General features: G+C 36.3%; 1 protein-coding gene across 1 annotated transcript in view; it reads right to left on the bottom strand.

The window, feature by feature from the left end:
• The window catches only part of ZPLD1 (zona pellucida like domain containing 1), a 296,759-nt gene extending 290,219 nt beyond the window's left edge, over nt 1–6,540 (bottom strand). The window contains exon 1 of the mRNA XM_063957147.1: nt 6,438–6,540. The gene's annotated coding sequence lies outside the window, so the exon portion shown is untranslated. The remainder of the gene's footprint in view (nt 1–6,437) is intronic.
• Nucleotides 6,541–12,140: the final 5,600 nt, after the last annotated feature.

Here is a 12,140-nt window from a genome sequence, read left to right as displayed (position 1 = left end):
TGGCCACAAAAAAGCATCCTTGTATCCGTATGTAGAGCTGAGCACAAACTAATATGTGAACCACTGAGTATCCTATGCCAGATATATCAGTGTGAGTTTAAATTACAGTGTACTTGCAGGAAGCACCGGATATGAAAGTGCTACAGTCTATTAACCTCCAATATGGAAGTGGCATTACTCTACACTGTATGTACACAACATAACAAGGAAATAAAAACAAACTTTAAAACTTTTTTAGCAGAAACAAGGTATGCAGTTACATACACAAAAGAGAATAGTGCCTGATTAATAAAATCAAAGTTGCATTTGCTATATATCACAAGAATTATATAAAACACCTCCACATCCATTAGTTATCCCTTGAAAAATGAAATGATGGGAAATACCTTTCTTGCAGCTGTCCTTATGAAATGACAAGTAAAGCTTGTAGATGGCTGTTAATTTCATTAATTGATCTATTATACTCGCAATGCTTATGAATGTAATAGTTTCTGGGGAGGCCAGTCTACAAGCAGCCAGCTAGAAGTGGCTAGCTAGTGCTTATAGCCATCATCATCATTAGCTATATATTTGTACCAGCCCTCCGCCACATGCAACAAATACATCTCCTGACAGGCATACAATACTGTGTCCATGTCCATGTCTAACTGAGCCGCAATTATGTTAAAATATTCTTACTGTTCTCTGCCTTTTCCCTCCAAATACTGCCTGTCCAGGTGTAAGGAATTGTAAGTTGAAGATACGCCAAAAAACTTTTTACGGATATACAGTAGGCCAAACTTTTTTGTTTACATATGCAGTGCTAAAATGCCTGTATAAAGTGCCTGTATATGTGAAAAAAAGATGTAAGTCCAGCACTAAAAGAGCCCCTTTTGTGTTCATGGTAGAGCGACTTATAAATTACATGAAGAAGTGACGATTACAGTTGACGGATCAAATGCAAGTTGTCCATTTTGCAGTAAATAATTATTCCCATTTGACACTGGCTAATCTGGTAAATGTACATTGTATGGTACATATATTTACACATCCACAGAGAAATGCATAAATAATGCACTTTGCAAGTATAACAAGCACTGTTTGTAGAGTAGTCACAAATCGCTGATTTTCCCATACAAGGGTACTGGAAATGTTATATTTAAAATAACAACCAATCCATTCCTCACATCTGCAAACAAGAATAGTGATGGTATTTATTTCTAAATACATGCAAAATGGGCAGTGTTATTTCCTCAACCTGTGGTATAAGAACATATCATTTTAGCGTTGTGGCATTGACATAGGTCCAGGTGACTAACACTTTCTAATATAATTAGTTTGTCATTTTTTTCTACAGTGAGTTAAACTGAACCTGTTTTTGTCTCAATATAATGTACTACTAGAGAGAATGGATTATGTACAACATTGCACTTTAACATTCACTGTGTAATGAAGACATCCAATACTGTATAAGTCTATCAATAGTTCATAACAGTTTATTCATAAATACCATACACTACTAAGAATAGCGACATCAATATGAGATAACACCAACTAGCTCTTCATTACATTTTATACAAAATAATCGTGCATAGGAGACCACAAATAGGTTGAACCCGATGGACAATTGTCTTTTTTCAACCTTAGATACTATGTTACTATGTTACTATTCCTACCTGATCTGGGAACTAGGCAGTAACTGATTAAAAGTATTAAAGGGGAAGTGATGCAAATTTTTCCAGCCACAGGATAGATCCTTGATTGGCTCTGTCTGGTCATAAGCAAGGAGGAAAAAGTTTTGTTTAAAAAAAAAAGAAAAGAAAAAAAAGCTACACAGATGTTTTATATTTCCAGAACATAGAAAAATATCCATCCAAAACAAAATATTTCAATGTTTCAGTGATGAATGATCATATTTATGGTCAGTACAATAAATTGTTTTTGAATGTCATACAAGGCTTATTTCTCCTAAAGTTATTTTGTCTCCAAACCACTGGTAAATTAAAATATATATTTCGGAACTATAAAAACAAAAATCTTCTAACGTACATTTCAACTTGTTTGTCTTTAAGATCAGGTAAATACAGTACATTATACATTAGTGCGAGACACGGCTTATCAGGGATTTTGTTTCACCTGGCTTATGCAGTCGAAGCAAAATCCCCGAAAACTGAGCTGTTTCTACCGAAAACACACAGGTTTCACTGAACCTGTGTGTTTTTGGTTGAAAAGGATTTTTTTTTCAGGTGACCTAATTGGATATGCGAAAAAAAACAAAGAAACATTGTGAAAATCGATGCTTCTTTACTGGTAATTTAATACCTCCCTTACAGTTGGGAGAGAAGGGTCCTACAGTACTGTATTTTAACTCTAAATTGCTGTGTAAAAATAAAGCAAAAACAGGTAATATTTACCCTTCATGCAGTAAGACTCAAGAGATCCCTTGCATTGCACACTGGTTTGTCCAGCTACAAAGTTGTTCCTCTTTGTTTTCGCTCTGCATCTCCACAGTGTCCTCAATTTAGTTTGCAAATGTAGCAAACTAACAATAAGGAATAACAACTCACTTTCTAAATGTCATATTCAAATAATAGTATCTTAAAATGTCATTTTTGAAGAAAGACAGCACTAAAGGGAACAGTTTGAAACAAAAATTTGCTTTTGCATTCCCTTAAAATGCTTGTTTTCTTGTTTAAATACTTTTTTTAAAACCATGAATAAAAGATTACTGACTCAAAAAATGGAAATAAGCTATTAGCCTTATATTGTTGTCTCACAAATTGTATTGCATTTGTGTAGCACTATCTTTGCTACAGGAAGGCATTGTATGTTGCTACCACAGAAATATATATATATATATATATATATATATAGATATATATATATAGATATATATCCATTGATCTATATCTTAAACTGATGATAACTGCAGTATCCATAATAGCAAGCAGGTGACACATGGTCAGCTTACAGCAATTTACACATCTATAGTATATGTAGAATACTTAAGGGAAGCTTAATGCTAGACCTAGCTGCAGAATCTAAACACTTTCTCTCGTAAGAAGGCTATTAATGTCAATTTATAGTGTTTATTACCTAGGCACATCAATTTTACTGAGTGCACTACAAGAAAAGAAGTACATTCTGATTTTTCTAACATATTAATTGTATTGGCAGAAGGTTCTATTTATAAGAATCTTATAAAAGATCATCTGCAGACTATTTATAATCATTTTAATCCTACTAATATAGACTTATTTTTGTACTTTCTATAGACCAATGTTGACCAATAACGTGACATTATCTTTACCATTTAAAAGATTTCTAAAAGTAATTCAAAACCTTTCTGAACAAACAAGTAAACAGTGGGGGAAAATAAGAAAGTCCTACTTGGAACAGAAATAGAAAAATAGCAAAAAAACTCAAAAATCTAACAGAGTTTTTCTAATCAATACTTATTATATACTGTACTCATGTTAATATTTGCCGGTATCTCAGAATATGCCATATTAATTTTCTGCAAATAATTTCTTTTATGAGCCTGTTCCTGTCCACCCTGAATTTCATTAAACTTTTCTTACAATTATTATTTTGTGTATTGTGAAGACAAACACAGTGCTTCCCTCTGAGTATGACAAGGAATAAAGAAGAAATATGTATTTCTTATATAATAACTAGTAAGCCCTTGTGATCCATTCTGATTGCACTTTATCTTCATCATTAGGAATAGCAGCTCACTGGACTCCCAATCGGTCTAGATAACATGCAATTTGGAGTGCTGGGCAATGAGAGCAAGATATGTTTTGAAGTTATAGTAGTAGAACAGGTGGCTTTTCTAGTGCAATGTCAATGTCATTGTCTCAGAACAGTCTGAAACTAAATTTACTGTATAAGAGAGCCATGATTAATGTATGCTTGAAATATTTGTGAAAATGCCCACATTATGTCAGGAGACCTTAAACCCTGTCTGTTAAAGTACATTTCGCATTATGAATAATTCTATTTTGCATTCAAGTCTCCATTTACTGGGCTGCAGTATGGACATCTTAATCATTATAATGACATTTTTTTCCCCAGAAAACGTATATTGAAACAGAGAGTTTGATCTAGTGCAAAGTGCTCCTGAATGTAAATTTTACATCTTGATTGTTTGAAATATTGATCTGCCAGTGATTTTTAGAACATGGTACTTCACCTGCCATCATTTAAAGAAAAGTAATTTTTGCCATTCTTCTCTTTTATGTGCTGTCCTGGACACTGTGTTAATAGGATTGTGGCCATGCTGCTGAACACATTGCATATGAAATTTTCTTCTGAAGTCTAACACTTGCAAAGCATCCTGGGAATCCATTTGGATAAAAGGTGCTATATAAATGCAAATGCATTATTTATTGTTATCATCTAGCTGGAGTAATTTGAAAGGTATCTTCATAACAAGGATACAATTCATCTTAAACAATTGCTCTAGTAAGTTTACATTGATGTACTAACTTGAGGTACGAGTCTACTGCCAAATACTTTCCTATTACCACAATACAATTGTATTTAAATGGTAAACAAAACAACATTAATGTATTTTCCTTTCAGCGTTGTACTCAAATAGTTTCATAGAAAGGAACTTGCAGATATGCCAACTTCTAATTTATTCATCCCAGTCTGTCAATTTTCTTTTGTTAAAAAGGTAATTACAAGAACCGACAGACTGGACCACAGACTGAATGACCTCCTCCTAGCTCATTTCAAGGGATATGTGGCCTATCCATATGCTAATTAAAAAGAACATTTAATTAAAGGGAATTGTTCTAATTTACTAAGTGTAATGTGGTTTTTCTCTGCCTAAAACTAATAAAAATGTAATTAATCCCTTCTAGTCACCTAATGGAATCAGTGCCTGTCCCCACATCATTAAACTTTCCTTTACAGGTAATTAAAATCAGACAGAAACAAAAAAGGTGTTGAATGGATCAGCGTTACCAGGATGCCAGTGTAGGTGAGCAACTATTAAATGCAATGACACGAATTATAAACATTATTGGTCTCTTTAATGAATTGTCTAGCTTTCTCTTCTGCAGCCGTCAACACTGTATAAATTACAAATTAACACGTACAGATGGAGTCTGTGGCCACATGTTAACAAGGGAAACTTAAGGCTTAGCCTCAGTGTGTGCCAATTCTATAGCAATTCACTGCATAGCTGCATCATAGTTTTGGCAACTTTGAAAATAAGTCATATGTGTATAGCGTATTAGAAAGATAAATTTTATGTTTGATCTCAGACTTCCTGATTTTATTAAGAAATAAGTACTGTACCTATGCTGTTTTTCCCAATGATTGTACTGTAGATGTAAAGAAGAATTTATATAAATAAAAATAGCAAACCTGCCAGTCTGATACATTTTTATTATACTAATACGATACCTAAATACATGCTATTTATGGCAAAGTATACTGAGCTGGTTCCAAGTATCTATCTATCTATCTATCTATCTATCTATCTATCTATCTATCTATCTATCTATTCATATCAAAATCTTCAAAGGCAGCAGTCACAGGACATTTAGATGGAAAATAATGTCAGATCTGTGGTCTATTAGATTCTATAAGGTATATATATATATATATATATATATATACAGGCTCAGAGGCGCGGCGCCAGCGGCGCGGAACTCGGCTCTTCTATATAAATGAATGATGCGGACCACAGTCTGCTAATCAATGTTTCAATATAATTAAATATTTTCGTCAATATCCTGATGAAAATATTTAATTATATTGAAACGTTGATTAGCAGACTGTGGTCCGCATCATTCATTTATATAGAAGAGCCGAGTGCTGCGCCTCCGAGCCTGTATCTACATTGTAAGCGAAGGCACCGGCACAAGTTACCATTATTAACTATGGAGTGCCAGACCCCCGAGATGACTATATATATATATATATATATATATATATATATACATACACAGTGTATATATATATATATATATTTATATTTCAACCTGGCAGACCAGACCAGACCATTTTTCCATATGGATGTCTCAGACAATAGGGTCTATAGATATTTGAAGTTCTGTTGAAGTCATTTTAAAATTGTTCTCAAGTATTATATTTGATCAGCATTTCAATATAAACTATCACTGCAAATAATTGCAACTCATTATCTGTTGCCCCCACCCCAATCCTTGGGCTAAAAAAGCTAAAACTTTTGCATCAATTATTTAATAGCATCTGGGCTAATTCAATTAGACTTCATAAGATGTCTGGAGAGGAGTACTGTTAAATATATACTGGCAGATACAACATAAAAATCCAGGATGTATTACATAAATAATGTTCCAGAAGAAACAATAAACAATCACTGTACAATATAATGAACTAGAACGGTGTTTTTGGCCTGACAATGATTAGAAGAAAAAATGTTCCTGCATAGTTATCTAAATAAGAAACTGGGAACTCACCCAAATACCCCTTTGTAGTCCAGTCAGCTGTCCTCCATGTGTCCCGTACTTCTGCATGTAATCAAGTGCTCTCAAGACCTAGTCTACATAAGATTTTTTTCAGGTAATATTCCAACCCTCAAAACAGGCAAAAGAGACCTTCATTTATTACGAAAAACCTCTTATTGAAATAGACACGGATTTAGATGGGAACATTGAACAGATCTCACATTCCATTAATAGAAAAATGTCTATAGTAAGCTGAAATTTGAGTGGTGTTTCTCATGTATTTTTATGGAGAGTTGTGGGAGCTTTTTTAGCTTTGAAAGTATTTGAAGAGGCTCATGGTGTAAAAGATCAGTCTACTGAAATTATTCTGTCAACAGCTTTTTGAGGGCAGACTTGGTTTTGTATAACAGCCAAACTAGTGAGATAAGTAGTGCTTGCTAACCTGAAAAGTTTTCAATGTTCTATTGTCTATTGTGAGAAATGTCTAGCCTTTTCACTGCTGGGCTAGACATGTACAGAAAAAAAAACGAAAGGAGCTACAATGAGAGTGGAGATGAAACATTGATTTGGATTGTCATCATAAAGATTTGTGTCATCAGAATGATAATTATCACCAGGAATAAAAACAGCTGATGAGCACAGTTGTAAAGATCAAATGGTAATGGGAACTACTTCATCGCATCCACTCTTGTGTCTGAATGTCTTGGTTTATTTTCTACTTCTCTTTGAACATTATAATATTCAATGGTACAGGCAACCTCTGAAAGGACTGGCGCCACATAGAGTAGTAATTTCGCAAACATGATTAATTCAATGTCAGCTGTAATTAATGTTTATGAAACAAACAGTATTTGCTCTAGCTAGTATTACGCTAATATTATTATGTTCAGTTTAATTACATTTAACATACTGTCCTATGTTTATCAGCCTGTTCTCAAAAATATTGAAAAGAGGACATTAAATTCATTATGCAATGTTACAGCCTCTTTATATACCGATTAAAAAGTACAGTATGACAGTTATTGACATTTATAAAACAACATGTGACATTTTCAGCATTTTTACACTTTAGAGCATAGACACTTGGGGATAGTTAACAAAGCTTGGCGTACAGGCTGTGTCTGAAAAATGATAGGAGCTGATTGGTTGGCATTTTATCTATCTTCAAGCTTTGATAAATATCTCTTATTTTAATTGAGAGACAAAAAAACTAATATTGGCCCATTATCCTGAATTCAACCACTGAAGACTCACTAGTCTGTAGAAATAAAAATATCTGCAGAATCAAACACAACTATTACATTATTTAATTTCAATAAATTTGGGAAAGTTATTTCTGTTGTTTGTTATTTTGCTATACTGTATATTTACATCTAAAGATTGATTTCATAAGCAAAATGTGTGTGAACAGTTATTGTTCATTAATGAAAGAAAATTTTTTCTTTCTTGTACAATATGCAGGGCAACTGAAATGCTGCTCAGTTTCTAAGTAAACATACAAAGCCATATCACATTGTTCTTTGCAGAAATCTGACCATTTGTCATTACATGCTGTAGCCACCACAAGAAAAAACATTAGTTAGCACATATTCTATTATTGCAAATCTATTTTTTCTCCTAAATTTCTTGCAGTTAGAGCAGTGTTGTAGGTTCTGCTTGCATCATAACAGCAAGTGGAAACCAAAGCTCTTATGTGTCACAATCATTCCTTTTAATGCTTTATTACATTGGAATATTAATGCATATGAATGGCTCTTACCATCAGGGCTGGCAACAGAAGTCTTGGGTCCCGGTACACGCATATTTTTGGGGACTCCTATACCTCCAAGGTAGGTACAGGGCCCATTGGGTTATCCTCCATCTCTCTCTAGCCTCACTCCTTACCTGTATCACTACAGCCTCATACTCACCTATGGCTCTCCAGAACCACCCTTCCCATCCTCCTGTGTCTCTCAACCCTCCCCATTACAATGTGTCTCTCAACCCTCCCCATTACAATGTGTCTCTCAGCCTCCCCATTTGTCTTGTGGCCCAGCCTTCCTTTGCCTCCATGTAGCACAGGGTGATCTGTGCCTACTGCCCAGATCACTTTATTTGTAAATAGGCCCAGACCCTTTTGGCCTATTTGTGGATCAGTTGGAGTGATCTGGGCCTAGTGTCCAGATCACTCTTGTTATAGGGCTCAGGCTTTCAGCCTGCTTAACTGACCTAGGCCTAATTCCCAAAGTTACTTAATGATGGGGCTCAGGCATTAAGCTTGACCACCCAGGGGCACTTGTATGTGACCTTGGCCTAGTGCCCAGATCACTTGATGCACATGGGGGGTTGCATTTAAATCAATAGGGCTTAGTGCCCGCCTTTTGCGCCACAGGCCTACAACCTGACTGTGCCCATGGGCCTAGTGCCTGACCCCTGATGGTCTGGGGGGGGAGGTGACAGGTGGGCCTCACAGAGGGCCTACCTGTACCGTTTACTGCAGTGGGGAACTTTGTTAGCTCATTCCTCCACTGCGGCACTCTGCTTTTCTGCCTCCAGTCGGCTCCATGTATATTCTTTCCTGATCCTGCCATCTTCTGGCCTCTTCCACAGCCACCAGAGCTCTTCTTTGTGTATCTTCTTTCCCCGTCGTCAAACTCCTGGCTCTTCCACCCAGCGGTGTCTGACAATTCACGCCGTGGGTAGGCCGAGCTGAGGTTCTGGGGCCCCTCGCAATCTTGGGGCCCATCACAAGTGTCCCCTTTGCACCAACCCCTGATGCTGGACCTATTTACTATACGAAATGTGCCTCAAGGGATCAAAGGACATGCCATTAACAATAATGGAACATAAAAGGAAAATGTCATACCAGTTAACAAGCAAAAAGCAAACCATTTAGCATGTCAAAAAATGGTCTGCAGGTAGTTTTTAGACAAAAAAATGTCCATTATTTGAAGTTCATTAGGATGTTGCTAAACAACCAGTTTTACCATTTATGTTCAAACTCACAGCACCTCATTCAATAAGGATCCACCTTACACACATGTCCAACCAGCTTCTTTCACAATAGGTTCAAAACTGTACTCCCCTTGCAATCAACATCATTTGGAGCACTAACTTATTGTATATGCAATCTTTAATAATATGTTGCAAAAGAGCAAACATAGGGGGTAATTCAGAGGAAATCCAGATCTGATCACTGCTGTGCGTTTTCTCACAGTGGGAGAACAGATCCAAACTGCGCATGCAAAGTGGATCGCTGGTCAGCGACGGGTTTGTGTAAAGGATCCGTTCACAAGGAGATTTACAGGAAGAGGGCATTTGTGGGTGGCAACTGAGCATTTTCAGGGAGTTTCTGGAAAAATGCAGACGGGACCAAGCGTTTGAAGGGAGGATGTCTGACATCAAATCCGATCCTGAACAGGCTGATGTGATTGCAGTGGCAAAGTAAGTCCTGGGCTGCACTGAGACTGCACAAAATCAGTTTGTGCAGCTCTGCTACACATGCGTTCGCACACTTGCACAGCGAAAATACACTCCCCCTGTAGGCGGCGACTATCTGATTGCAGGGGTTCAAAATCACTGCCTAGTGATCAGGTCTGAATTACCCCTACAACCCTTCCACACGGACGACACCTTCAGTTTCATGCAGGTTTCACCACCCAAATTTAAAAAATGCATTAGTACAGTATACAGGTATTTACAGAAGTCATGTCCAATAAATGTAATTAATCATAAATACATTTCTGAGTACATAGGATTTCCTACTTAATCATTGCTATAATTGTTCTTATTATAATATCATTGGTATTAGTATTATATGTTTTATTGTAAGCACGAATGTCAAAGTAAATGCCAATAAGCCGTAGATATTTTTTTAATTGAACCGAAAAAAAAGTTCATGAGTTTAATGGCCATTAATGAGCAATCTGTGTGGAGTTAATATTAGTTGTTACTTATAATATACCAGAATTTTGAAACCTCTATGCCCACAAGGCGCTGAGAGCTGTTTATCAATATGAATAGTTCAAAAAACAAATTCAAGTATAGACAATCAAATTAGATTATACAATACATTCCTTTGTCGTTGTTCAAGTTTGTGGAGAGCATCCAATAAAAGTTGATGGATCAATTTCTAGATATATGAGTCCAGATAGTGCTCAAAGAAAAGAGTGTCTTTGCGCACCGCACAGCAGTGACAGCACAGCATCAGGGGGCACCACCAGTAGCGGATCTTGCTACGGTGGTGGCGCTCTCCGGAAGGCAGCACCCCGGGCAAAAATTATGTGTGCCCATAGCAAGATCCGCTACTGACCACATGGTACTACCTGTTATACACATAATGTCACACAGTAGAGCCCCTTATACACATGGTATCGCCTGTCCTCATTTACATAATATTATGGGGGAAATGCAGCACATATAAAACAGGGACAGACTAGTGTAAAAAAAAAAAAAAAGACTCCTGATGTCCTGGTAAAGATGGACTTGCCATATGCCCAGGCCCAAAACTCACATAAGGTGAAAGTGCAAGGGCCATTTACAGTATTCAAATGACCAGTGCTGTTGTTATAAATGGGGGGGGGCATTATGGAGGATCTGCAATCAACAGCTTAAACATACAGTAGTAGTAGTAGTTTATCAACACTATTGACATTTGTTTTTCAATGTATTAAATTATTACACACAAAAACATAGTTTTAAATATATATATATATATATATATGAAAATCCTGCACTCACATCAGGAATAGAACGACATTGGGGTGCCCCTAGTGGTAAACCGCCTAGTATGGTGGAGCCACATATATACAAAGTTCGCCTTCAGATATGCTTTATTTCAGTCAAAATCAGGCTTATTGTAGTTGACATTTCAATCCAGTTTTCTGGATCTTTATCAAGACAAGCTTCCGCAATGATAATTTTGAACATATTGCAATGGTACATCCGTAATAAAAAAATATAAAATCAGCCACTAGCTCTCAGGTTACTCTAGGGCAGTTCAAAGTGATTCTACGAAACATATCCAAATGAAATAACCAATGGCTGCCAACTTATCCATATTGGCACATAGTTGAAACATCAGATAGATACCACATCTGGCACTTGACCAAACTGATTTTGACTGATATAAAGCATGTTTGAAGGCGAAACTGTTGAAGAAATTGTTATTGGAGAGTGCACCTCCATTCTACTGGACATTGTATTGTCAAATTCGAAAAATATTGTAATGCATACCCCATGTACTAACCCCACACACATGCCCGCTGCGCGTGCACTTATTCCGCCGTGAGGGCGCATATCTGCAATTTGCGTAAAGTAGCTCCCCACGGCCATGCGCCTTAGTGCATTATGCGCATTTACGGTAGAGTTTGTGAACACATAGAGGGTTATTAGAACATTACATATTTAACCCAAATAGTGTACATTTTAGATATAGCTCCCTTGTACCACATCAGCAAGTATCAACAGTTTAAATGATTCCAGAACAAAGGGATTCACTTTTGCAGGATAAGAGGGGACAGACTAAGGCTATAAGCTGATGTTTGGTATATATATATGAATATGTGGATATATGTATATCTTGAAGATTGAAATAGATAATCATATCATATGTGGGATCATATTGTTCAGAGTCACGTAAGCATTAATCTGGTGGGAATAAGAACATTATTAAATCTTACTTCATTAAGTTATTAATAATACCAGATTTATGATTAATGTGATGGGTTTAACTGA

Source organism: Pseudophryne corroboree, chromosome 2 (assembly GCF_028390025.1).
Source record: "Pseudophryne corroboree isolate aPseCor3 chromosome 2, aPseCor3.hap2, whole genome shotgun sequence".
NCBI lineage: Eukaryota > Metazoa > Chordata > Amphibia > Anura > Myobatrachidae > Pseudophryne > Pseudophryne corroboree.
This window is presented reverse-complemented; position numbering and strand designations above follow the sequence as displayed.